The following is a 27,208-nucleotide window of genomic DNA, read 5'->3' as shown; positions in this document are numbered from 1 at the left end:
GTATAATCAAGGATGCACAGGAAAAACAGTCATTCCCCTTGCAAGTGAAAGATGCTTTTTTTGTAAAGGGCAGTTTAGAATCTCTAAGTAGAGAGCCTTGGTCAACATAATTATGTCAAAATATTTCAAGGTTCATTCAGGTGCTTGCTGGCAGAAGCTTTGACAGCAAGAGAGCTTTGACAGTCATTAAAGAAACAGAGCCACTTGTCTTGTTCCATTCATCTGTACAGGCACTTTGGAAAATGGCATCCTACCAACTGAAACCATGATTGCTCATAAGCCTGCCACGTTCCACATTAATAGCGCTCTTGAAATTGTCAACAGGTGAGAAACAGGATAGCAGATGTATGAGAAGGCAACAAGAAGGCAACATATATGAATTTCATCCACGCATTATCTGCCTTCTTTCCTTCCTTCCTTCCTCTTTTTTTCCCTTCCTCCTTCTCTCCTTCCCTCTCTTTTGTTTTCTTCATTTCTCTCTCTAAGCCCTTACTGAGTGTCTGTTCAGTAATCTAGTTTGTAATGATAAACAGTGTATTTGTGATATACTCCCTGTGCTCACAGAGATCACATGGTGGTAGAGGAGATTACATTGCAGATAACATGAGTATGAGGGTCACGATGTTGATGATATTAATAATAACAATCACAATCTTACTTAATCTCTACCAGATATTACGCTAGTAACTCTAGATTTTTACCACCTTCTATCTGTATTACTATGGACAAGCTACTTAACATCTGGAAGCCAGTTTCCTCATCTGTAAAATAAGATCATTGTGATAGGACTGATTTCAGATGGTTCTGATACCACTCAGCACAATATCTTGTACATGGCAGGCACTTCATAGTCGTTAATTCTTATTTTCATTGTCATTGGTCTCCCACTTTGCAGATGAGAAAACTGAGCCTTAAATAACTTAAGTAATGTGCTCATGAAATCAACAGTTGCAATGCATATGTGCTGAAATGGAGAAATGAACCATAAAGATGAGACTAAAGAAATGACAGATTTATAGCACCAATCACCAGAATAGCAGATATACAACCAGCATTGAATTACCTCCAAATAATTGAATTTAACTATCACACATACACCTAGAGAGAATATTATTAGCTCCATTTTAAAGATGGACGTATCAGGTTTAGAAAGACAGAGACCTGACCATCAGAGTTAGTAAGGAGCTGAGCTGCACTGTTTCGACTTACAAGCCCAAGCTCTTTCTGGCAGCCTGCACCCGAAAATGGCAATAGTGTAAATTCACACCTAGCTTTGGCAGCACCTGAGTCTGTTACAGATAGATAGCACTGAAATAATGGATTTTGCACAGTCTTCCTTGTAAATTAGCTTCCAGCCTTACTATAGTGTTCCTAAAGTTGATTTTTTTGCTAAATGTTGCTTTATTACAGCAACACTATGTGTGGATTTAGTCCTTTCTGAAATGTCTTTTCCCCAGAGGCATATCAGCCAACAGTAACAGTAGCTATATTCAGCTGAGAGCACCAGATAACTGATTTACTTTGTCACTGGCACCTTTATGAGCTTCATTTGCTGGAGATGAGCTGGAAAAAAAAATTCCTGCCTTTCATTTCTTTCTAAAATCATGGCACTGAAAGGCTAAAGTACCAAAAGTGATCTTGAAGCCAAATTCTGAGTAGAGAAACATAATTATTTTAATGAGTACCATTGCTCAGTGAATCTGCATGGTGTTCAAGGTTTATAAGCAGTGAACTGAGAGCATCTCCAGTTCTCCAAGTGAATACACAGAAGCTGAGAAGCTGCCCTGCCGTCATTGCACTACCACCTGATGTCTGGTCCCCAAATTCCTTTCTCCTGCCTTTGATGCTACCTAAATGGGTATTTCCAATATTGAAACCCCCATGACAGCTTTAAAAAAAAGGATAAAGCTTATAATGGTCTGAAATCCTTGTTACCTCTGGTTTTCTAGCTGAGAATTGTAGCTAAATAAGAGTGAACTTACACATACTATAGGACGTAGAGAGCTCTTTAGTAATGCTTCATTGAATTGAACTTCACAGATATGTTGGTTGCTCTCACTCAGATGCTGAGAGGGGAGATAATGTGGTTCAAAACTTGAGTTCCCCCCTCCCCAGACTGTTGGTGGGAATATAAGTTGGTGCAGCCACTATGGAACACAGTATGGAGGTTCCTTAAAAAACTAAAAATAGAGCTGTCATATGATCCTGCAATCCCACTCCTGGGCACATATTCAGACAAAACTCTAATTCAAAAGGAGGCATGCACCCCTATGTTCATAGCAGCACAATTCACAATAGCCAACACATGGAAACAACCTAAATGTCCATTGACAGAGGAATGGATAAAGAAGATGTGGTATATCAGCAAACATTTATTGAGCATCTACTATGAGCCAGGTACTTTTCTAGTGACTGGAAGACAGAACTGAACAAAACAAACCAAGACCCCTACTCCCATGGGCCTTTTAATCAAGTGGAATGACTCAGACAATAAACAAGGAAATTAGGGAAATAAATAGTATGTCAGTGGTAGTAAGTGCTATTGATTAAATCAAAGCAGGGAGAGGGTGCACATATGTGTCTGGGAACACACATTTTTAAATGGGGTGGCCAGAGAGGGATTCATCAGAGAGTAAAAACCTCGAAGAAATGAGGGGGTCATGTAGCTCTTTGGGGACTACTATGTGTTGAACCTTTAAAAAAGCTGTGTTGGTGTCCTCACACCCAGTACCTCAGAATGTTACCTTATTTGGAGACAGGGTCTTTACAGAGTTAAGTTAAAATGAGGTCTTTAGTGTGGGCCCTAATCCAGTATGACTGGGGTCCTTATCAGAAGAGGAAACAGGGATAGATACATAGAGGGAAAACAATGGGAAGAGACACAGGGAGCAGACAGCTATCTTTAAGCCAAGTAGAGAGCCCTGGGAGAGATCCTTCCCTCGATCTTGCTGACACCTTGATTTCAGACTTCCGGCAGCCAAAACTATGCAGCCATTTCCATTCTGAGCCAGCCAGTTTGTGGTACTTTGTTACGGCATCCTTAGCAAACTAATACAGGGGCAAAGAGAACAGTAAATGGGAAGGCAATGGGAGGGAGTATTCCTGATGTGCCCAGTGGTGATCAAGGGGGCAGTGACTGGCTGAGGGGAGAGTATTTAGAGCCACTTAATTTGTCCTAGTGCTTCACGGTTAGCAAAGTACTTTCATGTTAGTTTTTCATTTGCATTTTCCCACAGCTCTATGTAATAGATGATATGAGTGTGAGTAAACTACACGTATGTGTGAGGGTGTGCGCCCCCTGACCCCCAAAGGAGCTGAACCTCAGAGACTTAAATGCCTTCTGCAAAGCCACAGAGCTGGCCATCGACAAAGGCTTCCTTAAGCTGACAATATCTGACTCCAAATCAAGCGTTCCTTCTATACGTCATGTGGGTTGAGTGAATGTCTATTTCTTAAACCATATTTGTCCTGATCAAAGCAACTCTTCCCTTCCCTCGTTATCGATTATTAGACAGAATATGGTGTTCACGATACAATCAGGGGAGGATATAGTTTGATCAACACACTATGCCTGAAATAATATTTTAAGACTGCCCTGGCTATTCTACAACAACTACAATATCATCTTAATTGCATTTGAGACAACCATGAGTACAAACAGGATGAACCACCTTTCCTTTTCCCCTGTGGTGTGCACAGGTACAGAGAATAGGTCTTGTAATAAACTGGTTGGGTTATATGTGGAAAAGGACAGCAATGCTATCTTATCTTGGAGTCCAACCACAGGACCTAAACAAATTTCTGTCCAGAGCTTATGGACAGATTGGTGTTCAGATGTGTGTATAAGAAAAATGAACCACATTTTGGAAACAGAATCAATCAACAATTAATCAACCATGTTTAGGAAATAGAGTAGGGTATTCCCAGTTCTGGGAGAATTGGTAAGCTTATCAACTTCTTCATATGATAGTCACCATTTTGTAACTAGTAGTGTATGAAACTGATGACTTCATGGAAATAGCATCAACGAGTAAATTAAAAACCAGGGATTCAGTGAACTAAATATTGAGAGGAAAAAAGTAGAAATATATGGGGGAGAAGCAGTTAAACGCTGTTGAATCTATTGCATCATATAATTGCAGGCCATAATTTCATGACGTAATACGTAGATGCTAATGATATTGTAGCGAATTATATCAGAGTGTAAACTCTCATTATTGTTGAAATATGTATTATATGAAAATGTTAACTGACAAAATTAAAGACATGCTGTCTATTTTATAATAACAATGGAATGACCATGTTTTAAATCTAATTATCATCTTCTCATGTCTCCCCAAGACACCTAGAACTTTAATTGAATAATAATAATGACATGCCTATAAAGCTAATAAGTTACAGATATCAAGGGACCTGATGTGGAAATTAGGCAGCTAGAGGTCAACAAGCTTATTCACTCTAAATTAGTTAATATGCATTATTAACGAATATTAATTAGATAATTTAATAATGATACTGAAGCAGACTTTAATGCTTAGCCCAGTGCTTAGCCTTGATCCCATGTCTGCCTCTCCTTTAAAATCAGTCTTTTTCTCTCCTTTGATTTGCAGGCTTATCCAGATTTCACCTCCAATGCATCCCCTTTCAGAATACTTCGTCTCTGCTATGAATGCAGAGACCAACTCCGATGTAACTGAAGTTTATTTATGTTTCCATACTTTACAGTCAGTCTCATAATGATCTTTCCTAAGAAAAGGAAACAAATGGTCTATGCATTGCAAACACAACCAACAAAACGCTCTTTAATTTCCTGCCAGCCTCCAGACTAATTGACACTCTTACTTGCATAAGTGGAGAAGCAGGAAGTACAGAGAGACGGATGGGTGAATATCAATTGATGTTCATAAACCTGAACAATGCTGTTTGCATTCATCATTCCAGCTTCTCAAACAGCAAGTATTATTTACAGTATATCACAACCCAGCAGTGACACATAGAGTACCATTTGGGCAGAGGCTCACTGTCATTGCCCTTGATTTACCTGCATGGTAAGGACCACCACGGTGTTATTCATATTACATAGCTTGCAGCTGAGGGAAACTTTAAATGTGGTGTGGAAAAGAAAAAATTTTTAAAAAGACCAAAAAGAGGCCTAACCTGCTCCCAGTTGTGGTTGAAGTTGGGAAAAATCTGCTTCAATTAATATTATTTACAAAGAGGTATCACTCTCACATTGTAGAATGTTGACTTACAGAGTCTGTCGAGTACGTTTAACTCAAAGAAAGCAAGTAGAAATAAACTCTCATTGCTGTTGTGACTTTTTGAGCAGTCAGTCATCTGCCATATAGGGAGGGCTAGAGAGATCTCAATACGCCTCCCTGGCCTGGCTTCCTTCTTCTCCAATCTAGCTTAGCCTTTGAAATCCTATATTCATGTCACACCATGTTAAAACGTTAACAGGTCTGTCTTAGTTCACGCTAATGTAATAAAAATCCATAGACTGCGTGGTTAAATAACAGAAATTTCTGTTCTGTAGGCTGGGATGTCCAAAATCAAGGGACCAGCTGATTTGCTTTCTGGTGAGGGCCCTCTTATTAGTTTGCCAGAGGGATGCCTTCTTGCTGTAACCTCATGTGGCTGAGAAAGAGATCATCTCGTATTTTTAAGAATAAGGGTACTAATTCCATTCATGAAGCCTCCACCCTCATGACCTAATTATCATCCAAAGCCCCCACATTCAAATATCATCACATTGGGGATTAAGGCTTTAATACCAGAATTTTAGGGGGTCACAACTATTCATTTCAGAGCAAGTTCCCTCTGAAAATCCAAATGTATTACTTGGTTCTAGAACTTGCATTATAAGATCTATGGTTGAATAGCTAAAATGGGAACTCAGGAGCCAAGAGATACACACACAAGTTATGGGTCCATCACAAACAGAATTTTGAATTTAAGCAGAACATTTCCCCTCCCTCCACTTCCTTTGCTCATCTATAAAATGACTGGCAAGGTTGAATAAAATAATCTCAAAGGTTTCTTCCTGTCCCAACACTCCAAGATTCTATGCACTGTTAAGTTAATTTTAAATCTTTAAGAGAATAGAAAGAGAAGTCACATTTAATTGCCATCTGCTATATGCCAGATATTCTCTTCAAGGAGTTTTAAATGAGTTAACTCATTTAGGTTAGTCCTTGCTTGGGACTCTCTTCCCCTACATATCACAAGGCTAAGTCGCATTCTGCTTTCCCATCTTTTCTCACATGTCAGTCCGTTGTTCCATACTCCACATTCCTGATCTGCCTCAATCTCATCAATTTCCTATAAGTCTTCTTGCATTATAAATTACCATTTGATTTACTTGTGTATTATTTTTACTGTTTATTATCTCTCTCTATCTGTTAGAAAGTAGGCTTCACAAATTGTAGGACTCCTTTTTTAAAATTGAGGTCTAATTGACATAAGACATTATACTAGTTTCAGACGTACAACATAATGATATATTTGGGACTGATACATATATATATATATATATATATATATATATATATATATGGAACTGATCAAACTCCAGTGCTTAGAAGTGTGCCTGACTCAGAGAAGGAGCCTATGATGGTTAATTTTATGTATCAACTTGACTAGACCACAGTACCCATATATTCAGTGAAACATTGAATGTTGTGGAGATACTATTTAGATGAGATTAACATTTACATCAGTAGACTTTGAGTAAAGCAGATCACCTTCCACAATGTAGGTGAGTCTCATCCAAGCAGCTGAAGGCCTGAAGAAAAAAAAGATCTCACTGAGAAAGAGAGAATTCTATCAGCAGACTGCCTTCAACTGAGTTGCAACATCAACTCTTCCCTGGGCTTCCAGCCTGCTGGCCTACCCTGCAGATTTTGGACTTGCCAGCCTCTACAACTGCATGAAGCATTCCTTAAAATAAATCTCTTTCAAGAGAATGAAAAGGCAAGTCACAAACCAGGAGAAGATATTTTCAAAAGACATGTCTGATAAAGGACAGTTATCTAAAATATACAAAGAACTCTTAACTCAGCAATAAGAAAATAAACAACCCAGTTAAAAAATGAGCAAAAGACCTGAACAGACACCTAACCAAAGAATAAGATATATAGATGGCAATTAAGCATATGAAAAGATGCTGTACATCATGTTTCATCAGTGAAATGCAAACTGAAACAACAATGACATATCACTACACACCTACTAGAATGGCCAAAATCCAGAGCACTGACAACGCTAAATGCTGGAGAGAATATGGAGCCGTAGGAACTCCATCCATTGCTGGTGAGAATGCAAAATAGTACAGCCACATTGGAAGACATTTTGGAAGTTTCTTACAAAATGAAATATACTTTTATCCTACGATCCAGCAATTGCATTCCTTGGTATTTATCCAAAAGTGTTGAAAACTATGTCCACAAAAAAACTTGTACATGGATGTTTACAGCAACTTATTCATAATTCCCAAACTTGGAAGCAACTAAGATGTCCTTCAGTAGGTGAATGGATATGTAAACTGAGGTATATTCAGGCAATAGAATATTATTCAGTGCTAAAAAGAAATGAGCTATCATGTCGTGAAAAGACTTGGAGGAAGCTTAAATGGATATTACTAAGTGAAAGAAGCCAATTTGAAAGTCTACATGATGTATGATTCCAACTCTATGATATTCTGGAAAAGCCAAAATTATGGAGATGGTAAAAAGATCAGTTGTTGCCAGGGGTTGGGGGGTGGAGGGGTGAATAGGTGGAGCATAGAGAATTTTCAGGGCAGTGAAACTTCTCTGTATGATACTGTAATGGTAGACACATGTCACTATAATTTTGTCCAAACACATAGAATGTACACCACCAAGAGTGAACTCTAATGTAAACTATGAACTTTCGGTGATAATGAGTCAATGCAGGTTCATCAAATGTTATAAATGTATCACTCTGGTGGGGGATGTTGATTAATGAGGAATGTTATGCCTACAGGGGTACAAGGGTGTATGGGAACTCTGTACTTTTATTTTTTTTTGTGGTACGCGGGCCTCTCACTGTCGTGGCCTCTCCCGTTGCGGAGCACAGGCTCTGGACGCACAGGCTCAGCGGCCATGGCTCACGGGCCCAGCCGCTCCGTGGCATGTGGGATCCTCCTGGACTGGGGCACAAACCCGTGTCCCCTGCATCAGCAGGCGGACTCTCAACCACTGCGCCACCAGGGAAGCCCTCTGTACTTTTTGCTCAATTTTGCTGTGAACTAAAACTCCTCTAAAGAAATAGAGTCTATTAAAAATAATAAATAAATAAATAAAAATAAATATTTTTCTATACAGACTACTGGTTCTGTTTCACTGGAGAATCCTAATAGAAAGCTCAAAATATATTTGTTGAATGGATGAATGTGTCCCCAAGCACTCTTTGAGGAAAATGAAACTGAGAAAAGTTAAGGGACTTGCTTAAGGACATACAGCCACCCAAAAGAGATGGGATTTGATCCTAGTTGCTTCCAAAACTTAAGCCCTGGCTCTCTCCTGATCATCTCTCTTGATCATCATCCAAAGTCTGATGGAATGAGAGCCCAAGATAAACTTGTTGGAATCTTGAACTGTGGAAAGGATATGCTATTAAGGAGCCCTCCCAGTATAGGGAACTCTTCCAGAGCCTTCTGCATCATCAGGCCCATAAGGGCACCAGATGTCCAGTAGACATGAATGTTTCAGATGCTACTATATATGAGGCCAACTTCACAGACAGCTCCATAGCTTCCCTAGTCAGAAAGAGTAACATATCATAGAACATCCACCTTAGTAAAAGATGGCCATTTCCTTGTTTTAAACCAATAATCTTAAACAATGTGTTTTCTTATTATGAAAATGGGTCCAAATTTATACCGATTTTAATGTGAAAACAACAGTTTATGTAGTATGTGTCCTTTATCATTCTAAAATATGTTAATCTCTTTTTTCACATCTCTAAGACTATATGCTTCATATAAGTCCTGATGTACCAGCCAACAAATCCTGAGAGTAATAATCACTTTAGTCTTGATAAATAAAAACAAAAAGAAATAAAATATGTCAGATTTTGATGATGAAGATTTTAATGCCTATATCTGCACATGAAAATGCTTAGAAGCAGTGAAAATATATGTATCAACAATTTTTTGGAGGAATACATTTAAAAGTCTTTATATTCAAATGCTATTGTATATAACCTCACATCCAGGAGAACTTTTAATCTCTCTCTAGATTCTTGAAATGACATGATTTTCAGTTAAAAAAGACTCTGACAGTATCTTTTTCTCTGTCATCACTATCATAGAAACTATATTGTTTATAAAACTGTTAGCAATCGTGATACTGTCTATATACTGCCAGAGGGGATTGTGCCACACCACTAAAAATAGATCTAGTCATTTATAAATAACATCTTACAGAATAGGGAGGACCTAAAAATTTCAAATGTAAAAGAACAACACATTTCAGGAACCTTCCAACTAACCCTTAAATGTTTGGAGCTTTGTTTTTTTTTTTCCTGAGAGTTGAATTATATTAAATTTTACTTTCAAATAATGTCAATATAAATAAGGATACAATGATAATAATTATACCTGTCAAACATCTCTCCCCTTGATCCTGTGATCTATACTAACAAATAATTTTTCTAAGTGTTTTAATTTTTGATTATTTTCTATAATATCTTGATTTAAAGTAATATCAGAAAAGAGTTATTGACTAAATGCTATCTACTATGAATATTTATTTAGATCTGATTTTTTAATTAAATACTTTCCTACATTGTTTTACATCATCAAACATTCTTCCCAGTGTGAACTCTCTGGCATTTTCTAATGTGTATGTTTAGGACAAATGTCATTCATCACTTATTACATTTGTAGGGTCTCTCTCCACCATGCACTTTCTGATGTTGAGTGAGGTGACAGCTCACTTAAAGGCTTTGTCACATTATCTATATTTGTAAGGCTTCTCTGCAGTATGAATTATCTTATGTCGAATAAGGTTTGAGTGGTAATCAAAAGCTTTGCCACATTCTTTACATTTATAAGATTTCTCTCCAGTATGAATTCGCTGAGCAAGATATGAACGCCTGTTAAAGGCTTTGCCACATTCCATACATTTGTAAGCCTTCTCTGCAGTATGAATTCTCTGATGTCGAGTAAGGCTTGAGTGTCGGTTAAAGGCTTTGCCACATTCTTCACATCTGTAATGTTTCCCTCCAGTATGGATTTCCCTATGTCTATTTAGATTTAATAATTGATTAAAGACTTTCCCACATGTATTACACTTGTAACGTTCCTCCCTAGCATGAATACTCGGATGTTGAATAACTCTTGAAGACTGGTTAAAAACTTTACCACGTTCACTAAATTTGTAATTATTTTCTCCAATATGGATATTCTTATGTGTAATAAGATTTGAGCTTTGATAAAAGACATTTCTACATTCATTCGCTTTATAACGGTTCTCTGAAAATTGAGCTCTCTGATGTTTCATGAGACTTGAGTCTTGGTCAAAGTTAGTCCCAGATTCAATGTATGGATAGATTCTTGCTCCATTATAAATACTGTTGTAATTATTGAAGATAGAGCTCTCACTTAAGGCCTCACTCGTTTGATTACATGTGTAAGGTTGCTCCATATTATCTATACTGTAATACCCATTGAATGATGATGGTTGGATAAAGACTCCGCCATTATTATCAACATTACAGATATTGGAAGAGGGAGAAAATATTTGTTGGTTGAAAAATAATGAGCCCTTGCTAAAGGATCTCTCAAACTGGTCATAATGAGATTTTTTTCCTTCATTTTCAAATCTCTGGCTTTCAGACATGGTTGAATGACTGTTTAATTCAAACCTATACTCATAATGGTTTGAACGATTATTTGTAGCATGTTTCATGTGGTTGTACTGTTTGCTACAATACAATCTGCTCCAACGGGCATATGCAAATTTCACTTTTAAATCTGCTATTCAATCAATAATGAGATACTATAATTCTCTGGTGATAATTTTTTTTTTTTTTAAGTATAATGTGCAGTGAAATAGGAATCTACTACCCTGCTAGGGAGAGCATAATTTGATGCAACCTTACTGGAAACAATTTGATATTAGGTATCCAGTCCTAAAGTGAGTTCATACCATTTGAACTAATAAGTCTAATTCTAGAAGTATATACCATTTTTCAAAACATTAAAGGTATGGACAAAATATTTATTATCTCAGCCAACTAAAAGAAATTGCTGGGCCCTCTCTAGGCATCCTTTCAACAGGGCTGAAGAAAAGCTGCCTCTCTGGGGTGCCTATGAGGCAGGCTCCCCCGGCTAAAATTTTGCATTTATTATCTAGTGGTGTGCAGGAGCCAGCTCTAACTTGCTCAGGAAAGATGATGCTTAAATTTTCAAAAATTCTGTGAGCAAGTTGTTTAAATAAAGTCTTTAATAGAAATAAAATTACATAAATGTCCAATTTAATAATCTATATTAAAATACTTAAAACTCATTGCTTGCTAATTATTTTACCACATTTTACTAATCTCTATACTCTTGAGGTTCTTCTTTATACCTGTTATGCCTGCATGGTGGAAGTACTATATAATGGTTCGGTGCTGTACCTCTCTTCCCAACTCCATGTTCAGTGATAACCACATTGGTAGCTTGAAATTGGCCACGATGGGAGTACTTACTAGAAATCAGCAAACACTACAGATCAGGGTTTTATTTCTTGTTTGGTTGATTTTCTAAACAAGTGTTTCTCAACTTTTTGTTTTGTTATTGTTACCCCCGAGTAGTCCTTCTGGATATTTTTGGCCTAATTGTCCCCTCTCCATGAAATATTTAAAACGCAGATATATTACTGTTTGTATACTGTATGTATACCTATGCTTTATATATGAAAAAGTAACATTTTTTGCTCCATCCAAAGAGTCACTTTTTGCCCCCAAGGCGCTATATTATCCTCTTTGAGAATGCATAGTTTAAACTTAAAAAGTGATGGAAAAAATGTTAATAATGCAGATTAAATGTATGTTTCATACCTATAGACATTACATTGCAGGTAGCAGAGCAAACTGAGAAATATTCTTCCAGTATTTGAACACTATTATCCAGTTCAACAAAGAGGTTGCTAACTTAATTTACAAACTAGTGAAGTTTCAATATGTCTTTGCTGTTTCACTTTTGACTTACATGTTAATGTAAATGAAAATATCAATCAATATTCATATTGGAAACATACTCATTTGTCACTTGCATCTGTCAAATGCATTCTGTGAGAATAAATCAGCTGTATGGAATTTACAATAAAGAATATTTTATATTTTATTATCATTTTTAAATTGTGCGTTATATATCCTTTATATCAGTAAGGTTTGTAAATATATACATGTACATATATATGTATGTATGTACACATATGCATATATTTTGTTCAAAGAGCTGGCTGTTAAACATTTACCAGCACACCGCTGTATATAATCTACATTTAAAATCAAAGTGGCATAAATATCTGCACCAAATTGGTGAAACTCCTTCCAGACATTTTCAGAAACAAAAATCTACAAACATGGTTGCAAAGGTTAACCCTGGGAGAGAGATTAGGAAAAACATTTTAACATCTCTTTTAGTCTTCTTCAAATTTTCTGAAAGAAATATTTCAGAAATTTTTTTTATACAAAAATTTTCCATTTTCTATCCCCTCCCCAATCCCACACAAATGTCTAATGAATTTTACAACAGTGTAAATGTGTGACCTATGGACCCCTATGGAGAATGGAAGAGCCAATCTGGGGAGAGAATGCAAAATAGTGGAAAAGAAGAGGGATAAAGAGGGTCTAATTAAAATGAGGGGAAAAAGAGAATAGAATAGGTAACTGAAGGCATCCCAAGGTTGTTTTAGGAGTAGGGATTGTACAGTTCCAGAGGACAGGATCAGCACACAGCACAACCACCAAAAGGATCAAAGTTGCAAATAAAAATAAACAGGAAATAAAACAAGCAAAAAAAAAAAAAAACAGCAGTAGAAGAACATACTCCACCTTTGTCCATCCCCAATCCATTAATTATTCACATTCAAATCTGGGAAGGTAGCTATCTCCTGTGAGGTGAGAGATGAGTTGCCAGCTCGCCAGTGAGTAACACTGCCGCTGTACTGCTGTTTTAAACTTGTTAATCGGATTCTACGTCAGCAGTGCTGGAAAAATGTATATTTGGGGTAAAGTCACTCTGAAATGTTCTTATTGATATTTGGGGGGAATACGTATCCCAATTCAAGCATGATAGTCTTGCAGTTCCTTTTCTGGACCCAAAGAATAGCATCAGGAGGAATATCTATTCTTCCAATTAATGTGACAGTATGATTTATGGACCAGTCTTACCAGCACTCAGATGCAGACATTTCTGAGGAAGAATCAAGGAGCTTTTAGCAGATCTCCTTATAACTTTAAAGTAGCAATGGGGCATCATCCTTTTCTATTGAAAATTGTGGAGAACAATGGGTAATATTTCTTTGGGTTCTGACAATTAAGGGTAAACCCTCAGGAAAACAATACAATAATCAGGAATAGAATTTTAAAAATCTAGATCTTAAGATGCATTCATTTAAAATGTTCGTGGGGGAGTGTGAGGTACAAACTGTTGGTTATAAGATAGGCTCAAGGATGTATTGTACAACAGTTTGCAATGACTGTAAATGGAAAGTAACCTTTAAAAATTATATAAAAATTAAAAACTAAACAATAAAATAAGAGCCAAAAAACCCAAAATAAAATTTTTTTACAATTGTATAAGAATCAAGAAGTATAAAATTCTCACTTTGACCCAATCAAAAAATGAGGTTAATAAATTCTTCTTTCTCTCTCTAGCCCTCTCCACTCCATTTCCCAGCTAAAATTTTCATCTGTATCCCTGACTTATCATCTAGTTCTAATACTTCTTAAAAAAACAACAACAAAACCAAGAATTAACAGTTAAAAGAGGCAAGTTCCAAGGTTGACATATTTTAGTCATAGCAAGAAATAATATTCTTTCACATAGTAATATGCCATGTCTTTCTGACACATATATCCTATAGGGGTCTCTAATCGGGACATTTAATTTATAGAAAACAGATGGCTGTAGCTTTCCTACCAGCTTCTGTTTGTTATGATCAATCTGAAGCCAGAGATATTTCCCTTAGCGAGCCTAAAAAACTAGAGAGGATGTAGAAAGAGAAAGACTTAGCTATAGGAATAAATCCTGAGACTTTATCATTCGCTGGTCTAAAAAGTCTGGTCTGTAGCCTCAGAAAGATTATCAGTTGTTTGCCCCAAATGACATAAATCAAGTGTGAAAGTGGGTTTTGTACATGTCTCAATAGACTCCACAGCCCAACTGATCCTCCCATTTCTGTGCCGGCTGCTGATTGTAAATCATCAGCTCTCCATGTAGCTAGGCTTTGTGGATGAACTACCAGGCAGCTCTGGCTCTCTCTGGGGCTGTAACATTCTGCCATAAGGAGTTGGCAGTGTGACCACAGTCAAAGAAAAATCAGGACAAAATGATTCACACAAAGGAGATAATATACACCTCCACAGTTCAAGTTGATGGCTAATTACAAGAGGTAAAAGATAAAAAATCAAAAATGTTATAATAATCCTAACAGTTGCAAGCATGTTTCACTTTCGTGAAACACTTCCATATAATAAGATGATGAATAAAGCTTCAGAGTCAAACAGATCAGGGTTAGAGCGCCTTTCTGCCACATCTTATTAGCCGTACGTATAATTTGAGGCATCACAAGTTACTAATTTCCCTGAGTCTCAGTTTTCTCATCCATAAAATGAAACAAAACAAAATAAAAATTTAAAAAAAAACAAGAAGAACCATGTGCTAATCTGACAGTTAACTGATGTGATTAATGTTACACCATTAGCACATATTAAGATTGAAATAAAATCTTGGCTAGTTTTAGTTCCAGCTCCATAACAAAAATTGTGCACTATTCTTATGTCATTTTTTTTACAGGAGAACCAACTGCAAGAGTAAGAGTTAGACTGAGGTTCAAGCAAAAGAACAATGCAGGAAAGTACAGTGGAAAGAACACAGGCTTTAGGAGCAGGTCTGATTATCAACCCAGGCTCCACCACTTACTCAATTGTGAGCAGGTCAATTTGTCTCTTCGAATTCCTCTTGTGCAAACTGCCAATAAGGACAACAACCGTGAAAGGTTATTAAGAAGAGTTTGCACCATGTGTGCAAAGCACACAAACATAATATCTGGCACACAGGATTATTATGTGCAAAAAGTGTTATCGAACTGGAAAATTTATCTTTGAGGTTGAAAAACAAGGCAGTTCCTAACAGTAATAATAATTATACCAGCTTACATTATTATTACACTTCATCATTTCAAGAATCATCTATCTCAAGCACTTTTTGAACTAGGCAGGACAGGAATTATACCCATTCTCAAGATGAGGAAAATGAAGCACTCTAACATTTTTGTAAAGCTGTGCTTGTGTGTGTGTGTGTGTGTGTGTGTGTGTGTGTGTGTGAGAGAGAGAGAGAGAGAGAGAGAGAGAGAGAGAGAGAGAGAGAGAGAGAGAGAGAGAGTCGCATGCATTAATGGATAATTATATTTTAATGAAGTTGGAAAATCTCCAACAGTGACTGATGTTATTTAAAATGAAGAATGCTGAGAAGTGAAAAATGTTTTGAATCTATGAGCCTTCAGTGTCTCTGCTTTTCCACTTCCACATATTTATGATTGAATCACTATTGCTTGATGAGCCATTTCATCCTAAGTGGCACTACTGAAGAGATTAATGAGTCAGGAGACCTGGTGAGTTAAATTAACATTTTTAAAGTTAAAATTTATCCAGATTAATAATAATTAATCCCACAAAATATGCCAGGGCAACACCACCAAGATTAATCCTATTCCACCATAAAAATAATTCACTTTGTATACTTGAATTAGTCATGAAAAGGTCTGTCTCTGAACACCAACTACAGTAATTGCTTAGAACTGCAATTATTGCTCAGAAATACAAGTTTAAAGATTCAAACATAATGGAATGCTAGATAAAAAGCACACAACTTGCAGAAACTAACACACCATTGTAAAGCAATTATACCCCAATAAAGATGTTAAAAAAAAAAAAAGCACACAACTTATCAGGAGTCAGAATGAAAATGTATGTACTGAATGAATAAAAACTCATGTTTGAGGAAATAACAAATTCTTAAAACATTCAAGCCTTTTAATTTACTGTTTTGGAGACTAGGTAATTGGGCAAATCCTATTTAAACTTTGTCCAATCATTGCAGGAGTAAGAATTTCAATGTGTACAGTAATTCTGGAAAGCATATTTCCTTCATTTAGACTTGGTCTTGCTTTATGACTATATCAGCATCATTGACCACATGCTGCTCTTAAAATATCCAAACCCAGTACTTTCAAGGTCTTTTTATTTCGAGGTGGAAAAGAATAAGCTCATTAAGAAAAACTTCTACTATCTCCCTAAGCATCTCTCTTTCTCTCACTTTAATTAATTTTGTCATCACTATACCACCTCTGCCCCCAAATGTGTACTGTCTCCCCTTAGTTTTATAATCTTGACCAGTCATGTCCATTAAGGTAGACAGACATGGATTTTGAAATGTATTAAGGAGGGGGCAAAAGGAAATAAATATATAAAAATTATCAAAACATCTTGCGCTTACGCTTGGATTACCGACTTCAGAGTTTATGTCCGCCTCAACAGAAGAATTTTCTCTTGGACATATTTACATCTTCTTATAGCAAAAACAAAACATGAGTCAGAACCCCACTTGCATCCATTTTATGGTTTTGTTTCCAAATCCCATAGCCTATCCCATAAGTTATATTTGGGGAATACTCTAGGTGACTAGTTCTGGGAATATTCTGGTCTTCTAGTTGTCAATCGCGGTTTACCGACAGGAGACGATCCTAGCCTCCGAGCAATTTTATACTAAATGATGCTGTAAAGCAGACGAATGCAAAGAGCAAATAGCAGATCCCAAGACAAGATCTACCTGTATGGCATAAGACACTGTTACTCTCGTAACACCACAGCCAAGGAAAGAGTTCCAAAATCAATCAAATACTCATTGCTTTCTTAGAGAGGCATCATGCCAAGAAGTAATTCGAGTAATTCATTAACCTAACTAGCCAGCAATGTGTGTGGGTGTGAGTGTGGGTATGTATGTGTGTCCAGAACAAAACTTTAACTTTCCTTCCCCAATTATTCTCATTTCATTTATATAATAGCTGGAGTAGAAATGCAGTAAGAAAACGTACCAATAGAAACTTAGATTTTATGTGAGAAGAATAAGGGAGAGAATAGGTAGAGGGGTTATTCTGAGAAAAGGGAAGGAGCTCTGGAGTCAGAAGACCCCTGTTTGAGCTCTGTTTCCACCATTTATTATGTGCGTGTTTATATACGACACCATTTATTTTGAAAGTTCAAAGGTGATCGTTCTAGTCTGAATCCATGCCCATCAACCAGATGCTCTCTTTTAGAAGTGGTGAAGGAGTGAGGATTTTGAAGTCACAGATAATCTGCATTTAGAAACTATACATCCGTGCACAACTCACTTAACCTTCTGAGCCTCAGTTACTTCACCTACTAAGCAGGAAAATGCAACACATCACTTCAGAGTGTTACTAAGAATGAGATGAGATTAAGTACATACAATTATTTTCAAGGAATGAAAGATCAATAAATATCCACTGCTCTTCCTTTTTCATTTCTCAGTGTAACACATTAGTATATTTAGATGATCTTGTCTTCATTAAGAACTGTTATCACAAAAAATGATATCAATTAAATTGGAAAAATGACGAAAAGTGTCTGTGTTTCTTTTCTATTTCCCAGATGGCTGAACACAATGCTAAACACACACCAGATGCATTTAGGGGAAAGTGTACCTGTCTGGGGGACAAAAATCTGACTTTGTATTCAAGTCCTGCTACTACTGGCCTCAGTCACCTTTAACAAATTACTTACCCTCTCTGCACATGTGTGGAGTGAGGGGGTTAGCATGCAAGATCTCTAAGGCTTCTTTCAGCTATATTCCCTCATTATCTCATATCTATTTGCTCACTGATAGATTATCTTCATTCTTTGTTCTAAGGATTGATACTGTTGTTGCTTTTCAATGTACTGATAGACCACTAAAGAAGAAAGTTATATAAACATACCAACACATGTTGATTACAAAAGCATCCACACACAAACAGTTTAAATATTGAACAAAACTGAGTAGGAGTTGTTAGGTGGCCCTTAGTGGCGATTTTATTCATGTAATCTACAATGGAGCTGAAATTGACAAATAGTGGTAATCTGTTACTCCATAATAGAACACATGAAACAATTCTTTACACGCCTGAGAAAGCAGACATATCTAAAGCAGACATAGTTCTTAGATGTTGTCATAAAATTATATAATACGCTGAGAGGAAATATACACACAGGCCACCCAGAGAAGGTCTATAATTGATTTATGTGTCTTCTGCCAGTATTAGAGATATAGTGATTTCCAAACAGTAAAAATTTTTATCTAAAATGATAATAATATCAAATTTCAATAATAAAATCTCTAAGCAAAAGTGTACATGTTCCATAACAAATGGTAAAACTCCTAATTGGTAGGTTTATCTAATTATCAACTTGAAGCAAGCAGATTTCCAAAATGTTGACAAAATAAAATTTAATAATAATTATTTTTAGATTTGATTTTTTGAAGGACACTAATATCCCCAATTTAAAATGCAAGATCAATTAAAATAGACTGGAGACAAGAGGAATTTGATGCAAGGTTGGTGAGGTAAATGACATTTTTCTAGACCTACTCTATGTGAATCATCATGCTGTGTAATTTTACATACTTCATATTAAATCGTTACAAACTATGAAGAAGGTAATACTGTCTTTGTAGTATATATGAGGAAACAGACCCCCATAAATATCAAGTGACTTGTGCTAATCACAGATCCAGTGAAAGTGAGCTGGCATAGAAACTCATACTTACCTTGCTCTAGACCAGGGTTGGTGCAGAAACTCATACTTATCTTGCTCTAGACCAGAGTTGGTGCAGAAACTCATACTTGTCTTGCTCTAGACCACAGTTGGTGCTTCTTTTTTGTATTACATCTAACTACCTAGAAGTGCACCATTCAGACCTCGACACGAGAAAACTGCCTCCAGGTGTGGCACCTTCAGATCAGCTGCAGGGTTCACATTGACCTTGTCCTCCCAGGGCTGCTCCAAGCCAATGACTGAGCAAAGTGAGGCTATCAAAGGCAAACCCAACTTGCACCTTCTGAAATGGGCCATCTTTGATCCAGGCCTCCCCATCTGTCTGGCTGAGACTTTCTTAGTGTGACATTCCATCTGAGGCTTGGTTCTTCATACTCCCTTCCCTTGCTCTTTTCTTGAATGTCAGACTCACCTTGTGGTCTTGAAGGCTCTTGCCACCCACTGTTTCTTCTCCCCTTTATCATTCATAGGCATTTCTACCAATAAATATCTTGCATATCAAATTGCCTTTTGTTCTCAGCTTTTTAGAGGACCCAAACTGACACTTCTGGTACAGAGAGTGGTCTGAGAAAGCAGGTAGTATAATGAGATTTTCAGACCCTATCACTCCCAACCCATCTGGCAGGAAGGGCTTCATATATTGTGGAATATGGGTCAAGGAGAGTCCCTGGCCCAAGTCTTGGACCCATTGCTGAAGATTGCAGTGGTGGTAACCTGCAAAACAGTCTGGTAGAGGGAGATGCTCTTGCCTGTGGGATTACTCAGGCACTGGAAAAGTGTGGGAGTAACAATACCTAAAAGGATGGCAGAGTGGGCTGATGACTATTAAATTGTATTGACATCGGATAGAGGAAGAATGAAAAACTGAGGGTGGTTAAGAAATAGTTAAAGGGCTAAATGTGAGGGTGAGAGGGCCTCTTTGGTAGCATAAAAAGAGGTCCTTATTTCTCGCAGTGGAATGGCAGGCACAGCTGAGAGCAAATACAAGAGTTCATAGTTGGAAGCACAGAGCTCCCAAGACAAATAAATGCTCAGACCCAGTAGATCTGTTATGCTGATTTGGGAAACTGAAATATGGAACAAGGACATCTGGAGAGGAATCTCTTAAGAAATTTGGCTTTGCAGAGTCCCTTGGACCATCTGAGTTTGAAGACATGGCCCACCCCCTCAATTAGGATGTACCCTTAATACTTCCCCGTTCAGAAAGATGTTTCAGAGCCCTCTTCTTCTTAAGGCAATAAGTCCTGCTCTCAGGAATTGCTGCTGCTTCATCTCCCATTTGCCAGGCCAATAACTAGGGTTACATTTCAATGTAAATTGGCTGGGGATTTGCTGGGCCTGATGACCAAGGAAAGAGATTGCACTCTAAAGAGGCTCTAGGAATTAGCTAATATACACCAGCAAGAGCCAGAGGAGAATCCCTGGCATTGGATTTTGAGGGTGATTGATCAAATGAGGCCAGAAGGTATGACTGAATTTGTAGACTTGTCCTTAGGACATAGGATTTAATGCTCTGGCAAGGACCATGGGTAATGAACAAATTCACTGGTAAGGTGGTCCTTAGAAGCCTGGAAAAAAGAAAACCAAACAAAAACAAATGGCCAATGCTCAGTGAAGTGTGTCTGTAAGACAGAAAAGGAATAAATGAAAAAGCCTGTTCTTGTAGGCATGCTGGAATGGGTATATTAAGTGAGTCTATAATTCCCACCAGAGGATTCTCTTCTCCTATGGGAAGGCCTAAAGGACACATAATTCAGCCTGGCCATTATGAATGCACGGGTGAGAGGGACACACAAATCATTAAGAAGTTCAATGTTGGCTCTCCTCCACAGGTCAAGGTTCATGGTAGAAGAGGTGGACAGAGGGCTGGGTCTGTTAATAGCCAAGGGCGCAATGGGGGTTGCACCAAATGCCAAGTACATCAATCCAAATTATATGCTCTTAGATCTGGGAAATAATGACAGAATGATTCCGTGGCCCCGTTTACTATCACTCCTGATGACCTACTGGGGACCTTTGTGCTTTGTCCTTCCCAGCCTCTCAGTGTTGGGCTCTTTCGGGTTAGAGTTATGGCCCCTAAAGGGGGAATGTTCTTTCCATGGGCCGAAGCAAGTGCCCATTAAACTACAAGCTTCTGCGAAGGCACTTGGATTTATTCTGTCGACAAGAAGACAAGTCACCACTTTGACTGGCAGGGGTAATTGGTCCTGGTTGGCAAGAGGAAGTAGGGCTGCTGATCTACAGTGCAGGCATGGAGGAGGAATACGTGTGGAACCCAAGTGGACCACTGGGTGCCTCTGGTTCTTGCCCAACGTTAATGATGAATGGACCCATGCAACAAATAAAGCCTGAAACACGCGTACGTTCTAGGAGCTTAGAACACTCAGGGATAACACCATCAGGTAAGCCACCAAGACCTGCTGAAGTGACAGCTGAGAATGAAGAAGGTTTCGAATGGACAGTGTAGGTGGGAAATAATAAATCATGGTTTCCCTGAGACTGTAACTGCAGTGAACTGTAGTTGATTCCACTCTCTCCCTTCTTTAAAGTTTCTTTTCAGTAGGAGAAGCCCACAGCAACCACAGAAGAGTTGCTCCCCTAAAGTGGATGGAGAAGTGAGTAGACCGTGGCTGCCTTGGGAGTGTGCCTTTCATGAAAAAACTGTTGTGAGTAATCAGCAGTGAGTTGACAGCCTCCAAGGCCACAGTTTCCAGATCCACAGCAGATGTCACGAGAAAGGTCACACTCTTCAAGGCTGCTCTCACTCAATGACTGAGCCTGAAGAGGGCCCTAGAGCTGGGTCAGTCCTGCCCGGCATGATTCTCATTAGTGGGAAGTATTTCTTTGGGGGTTACCCAATGGCCTGGCTGAGATGTTCTCACAGGGCCATGGCAGTTGGGGCTCTTCCTACCCAAACCCCCTTCTTCTGCTCACTCCTTCCACAGATGCCAGATCCAATTTGTGGTATGAAGGTTCTCCTGCATCTTTCTGCCCCCTCTCCCCATTCTCCTTCAGAGGTGTTTCACTCTGATAAATTCCTTATAAATCTGATTCTTTCTGACCTCCAATTCTTGGATTTCCCAAACAGATAAAAACTGCCTTAAGGAGCAAAACATTTCTCAAGTCCCATAAAAATCTGGTTTGTATAAAATGTTCTTGATTTTCAGTTAAACTTTTTGACCACAGAGGAAAGAGTAAAGACAATCTCTATATATTGGAGTCTAGTTATTCAGAAAACCCTTAATATTTTAGACATACCCAATGAAACTTCAAATATATCCTCAAATTCATACCATAGAAACTTTTATAGAGTTTAGATTTATTCTACTAAAATTCATATTTCCATTAAGATTATCTGCTTCTTCTGTATATATTTCTCTTCATAAATTAGCTGTCTTTTCATCTTTCCCTAAGGTTTTTTCCTTTCAATTCTGACATATATTTCCCTCCAATTTTTTGTTTTTGTTTTTGTTGTTGTTTTTTTTGCCACTTCACTGGAAAAGCTGGGGAAGTGAAATTAAGCAGAACAAAGCCACATTTGAGGTCTGCATGCTGGATATTCAACTGGATTTGCTCATTATTTAATTATTTTGCACATCACCCTTATAGATCACTTAATTCATATTAGCTCTTCATCAAAACTGCAAGGACTTTTTAGGGTTGCTCTGAAAGAATCAAAACTTTTCAGTGTTCATACCTTAAATACTAAGTTTCTGCTGTATGTATCAGATTAAAACAGAAGGCAAATAAAATCTTTACAATGATGAGGTAGATGATGTCACATAGTCTTTACATTTGGATAACAACAGAGGGTGATGCAAACTATAACAAATTATAGACTCATTACTAGAACTGAGATAGATTTAGGACTACAAAAGATTCTTTAACCTTCAACAAGTCCTATATTCAAATATGTTGATTATGGAGGTACGTTCTTTGTGCAATCATGGGACCTTCCAAGGAAAGTATGGGTCTACTTCTGAGTGTATCTTGTTTTCTTTCTTTCATTGTTAGCGAACTCAAACAGCAGCATCAATTTGTTTTTTCCTAAGGAAGGTACAGGATAAGCTAGCATTATTGCTGAAAGCATTTTTATTATTTTTTTTTAGTTTATTTTACTGAAGTATGGTTGACTTACAATATTGTGTTATTTTTGGCTCTACAGCAAAGTGATTCCATTACACACACACACACACAAACACACACACATATATATATACATATATGTATATATATATTCCTTTTATATATATATACATATATGTATATATATATTCCTTTTATATATATATATATTCTTCTTCATATTCTTTTTCATTGTGGCTTATCACAGGATATTGAATATCCCTGTGCTATACAGTAAGACCTTGCTGTTTTCCCATTTTATATGTAATAGTTGTATCTGAAAGCATTTTTAAATGTTGGAATTAAGCTTAGCCATAGTTTGCATAAAAGCCTCAGAAGCGTGGAACACCTCATGCAAAGGAACCTGATTTCTTTAAATAAAGAAGAAATCAGAATAGAAGCATAAATTACAATGTGTCAGGCAGTGCTGTATCTATAATTAGCCCAGGTATTAAATGTCTTTCTTAAGATAAAAATACACAGATTCTTAAGTCATTTAAACTAACCATCTGTTTGCTTAGTACTTATTATAGTTCTCCAGATTTTGTACAATTATTGGTGTTAGTATTATCTTTCAGAAGATTATATTACTTTTGACTACAAGGCAGAAAATAATTAATTTAAGAAGCATCTATCTAGTGTGTATTATGTGCAATAAATTGTCTGGTGGGACTTCCCTGGTGGTGCAGTGGTTAAGAATCTGCATGCCAATGCAGGGGACATGGGTTCAATCCCTGGTCCAGGAAGATACCAAATGCCACAGAGCAACTTAGCCCGTGCGCCACAAATAATGAGCCTGCGTGCCACAACTACTGAAGCCCGTGTACCCTAGAGCCTGCGTGCTGCAACTACTGAGACCATGTGCCACAACTACTGAAGCCCGCGTGCCTAGAGCCCACGCTCCGCAACAAAAGAAGCCACCACAATGAGAAGCCTGCGCACTGCAACAAAGAGTAGCCTCCGCTCGCTGCAACTAGAGGAAGTCTGCGTGCAGCAATGAAGACCCAATGCAGCCAAAATAAATAAATAAAATTAAAATTAAAAAAACAAATTGTCTAGGAATAATATACTTAAAATGAGGTTAATTTTGTCCTAACTTTAAAGTCCTTAAAGATTTGCCTCTAGGATAGCAAAGATGTCAAAGCTTTAGAATGATGTACTGTCCTCGCTGGCTTTGTAAAGACTTGGAAATCTTTTTTTGTTGCTGTTGTTAATGATGTAAGAGAATTTCTAAATGGATTTGGGAAAAACGAGAAGCAAAGAAGTAGAGAAGAAAAGCAAGGCAAGCTTATTGAATGTCTATTATATACCAGGCATTGAATTATGTGTTTTCACAAATGTTATCTCCTTTAATCCTTCCATCAGCAGCTTGATGTAATTATAATTGCTCCATTTTATAGCTGTGGACACTTGGATTTAGCAAGGTTAAGTGATTTGGGCAAAGGGCTGATAAGTGGCCCAAATGGGATTCAGATGTTTCAGATATTGAAGTCTATTCTTTTTACATAAACCGAGATAAGCTACATGACTTCTTTTAATGCTCTCCAGTCCCAGGATTCTATAATGAAGTTTGACATACAGCTACTGGTCTAGAAAAATGATGTACATCATTTAACAGCAGTAAGAACACTGGGTTAATGCTCTTTCTGGTGAGAGTCAGTTAAGACATACGATTTGTCCTGTGCTCTAGCCCTACCAGGCTACTACTCTGCCATGTGGTAGTCACTCTGAAATGTCATTTGAATGAATGAGTCCCAGAACTTCGATTCCTCTGTGCCTTTATTTATGCCAGTATCCCTTCTCTTATGTTTATTTTCTTGTGAAATCCCCCTTTACATTAAGGTTACAGATTCAAAGTCCAATTCAACCACTGTTTCTTCAAGGAAGACATTTGAAAGTCCCTACACAAAATAATCCATTTCTCCCCTTTGGTTTATTTCTGTGCAAGGCGATTCTTGATGATTTCCAATGATCCCTGCTTCCTGATATGTTTGCTGTTGTATAATCTCCTCCCTTTGCAAGTGTGCTGGACCCAGTGACTTGCTTCAAGGGAATAGAATACAGCAGAAGTGGTGGGATGTCATTTCTGAGATTAGGTTACAAAAATATTGTGCCTTCCATCTTGCTAGCCAACTCTCACTGTTTCTGTCAGACCCCTAGCTCCAGGGGAAGCAAACTGCTATGTTATGAGTAGTCCTATGGAGAGAGCAACACAGGATGGAACTGATGTCTTCAATCACCGGCCCAAGAGGACCTGAGACCCTCAATTCTATGGCCCATAAGTCACAAACACGTGAGTAAACTTTTTTTCTCCCCAGTTAAGCCTTGATACAACTACAGCTCCAGCCAATGCCTTGATATCAGGCTTTTGAGAGCCCTTGAGCCAGAGGAGGCAGCTAAGCCATGCCTGGATTCCTGATTCACAGAAATTATGAGATAATAAATGTTTGCATTTGTGAGCCACTAAATTTGGGGGTAACTTATTTATAAAAATAAATAACCAGTATAATCTTTATTTTAGTACTTACCATAATCTGACTTGCCTGATACTATTAGAGTCTTTCTTAAGATTTAAAGGATTTGACTCACGTGGGCAGACATTTTTTCTGGCCCACACTAAATATCCAGTATCTAGCACACAGCAAGGAGTAAGTGATACCATCCCTGCCCTAGAATCACATGCCTAGAATACTGAAACATAGGAAATGTTTACTGAGTAAAAATAAATCAGATTAGTTACAACAGAGTTTGTTCAATATGATAATATTATATACAATGTGTGTATATAAACAATAGATTATATTTATACTTATATACAATATACACATATATAATATGAACATATTGTATATATGAATATATGTACATATACACATGAATATGTGTATACATACACTATAGATACGTATATTCATACATATCCATACCCATATAATAGTACTAGCAAAGCATATACCAAAATAGTACAATATCTGAATGGTGTAATTATACGTGTATTATTTTTTTCTTTGCATTTTTGTAGTTCTCAAATTTGGGGGTTGAATACATACCACTTTTAGGAAAAAATCAATATTTGCAAATTAAGACTAGATGAGACCAGCCTCAGCCTGGCAGCAAGGGCTAGAGTTCTGTGGATGGAAGACATTACCATGCCCAACTCAAAGCCTGTTTGACATGAAAGACTCACTGTGCTGGGTAGGCGGCCCAAGGACTGCCAGGCAGAGGGATGCAGATGTTGCTGCTTATCACACAGGACACCCTAACAACAGGCTACTTGTACTTTTAGTCCATGTAATTTGGGTTTATGTGTCCCTCTACCTTGAAGGATTTTTTTCCCCCATATCTCTATAACTGTAATGCTAGCAAAAGTTAAGGAGTGAATAAACTCCCTAACATGTATGTCTGTTTTGGGGGAAATTCAACATTCATTCAGGATACAGAGGTGCCTCTAATTCAATCACAGTGGCTCAGTGTATGTTATGTATTTATTTTCTTTCCCACCTTATCTCTCTGGAATCTGATCCTTTTTCTTTATAACGTGTGCTCTAAAGACAATTTTTCTCTTATCTTCTAAGATTCCAAATATTTAAGTGGATTCCTTGAGGTATCAACAGCCATTGCAAATCCTGAATATTCTAGGAAAGGGTAGCATGCAATCAAATCTCTGATTTATTAACTAAAAGAAAAAAGGACGCAATAGATAAATAAGGAATAAATTCAATAATTTTTTAGAAAGACAAGACAGATCTTTTAATATGCTACCATACAGTGTTCTACAGAATTTTATGTTATTTGATACCTTTTTCACTGATGGAAAGCTATATATGTTGGAACTATTATTATAAATTCTGATGCCTAGTATGCAAATAGTTTCCTCGTTTGTACCTAAAGAGCCTCGTGAATATATAACTAGATTAGAATAAAATTGCATTAATGGTAGTAATACAGGTCATTTAATTATGGCTTCTGTAAATAGCATATACAAGATCTGTTCTGAGTTGTTAGGGCT

Source organism: Lagenorhynchus albirostris, chromosome 9 (genome assembly GCF_949774975.1).
Source record: "Lagenorhynchus albirostris chromosome 9, mLagAlb1.1, whole genome shotgun sequence".
Lineage (NCBI taxonomy): Eukaryota > Metazoa > Chordata > Mammalia > Artiodactyla > Delphinidae > Lagenorhynchus > Lagenorhynchus albirostris.
Note: the sequence above shows the minus strand (reverse complement) of the source record.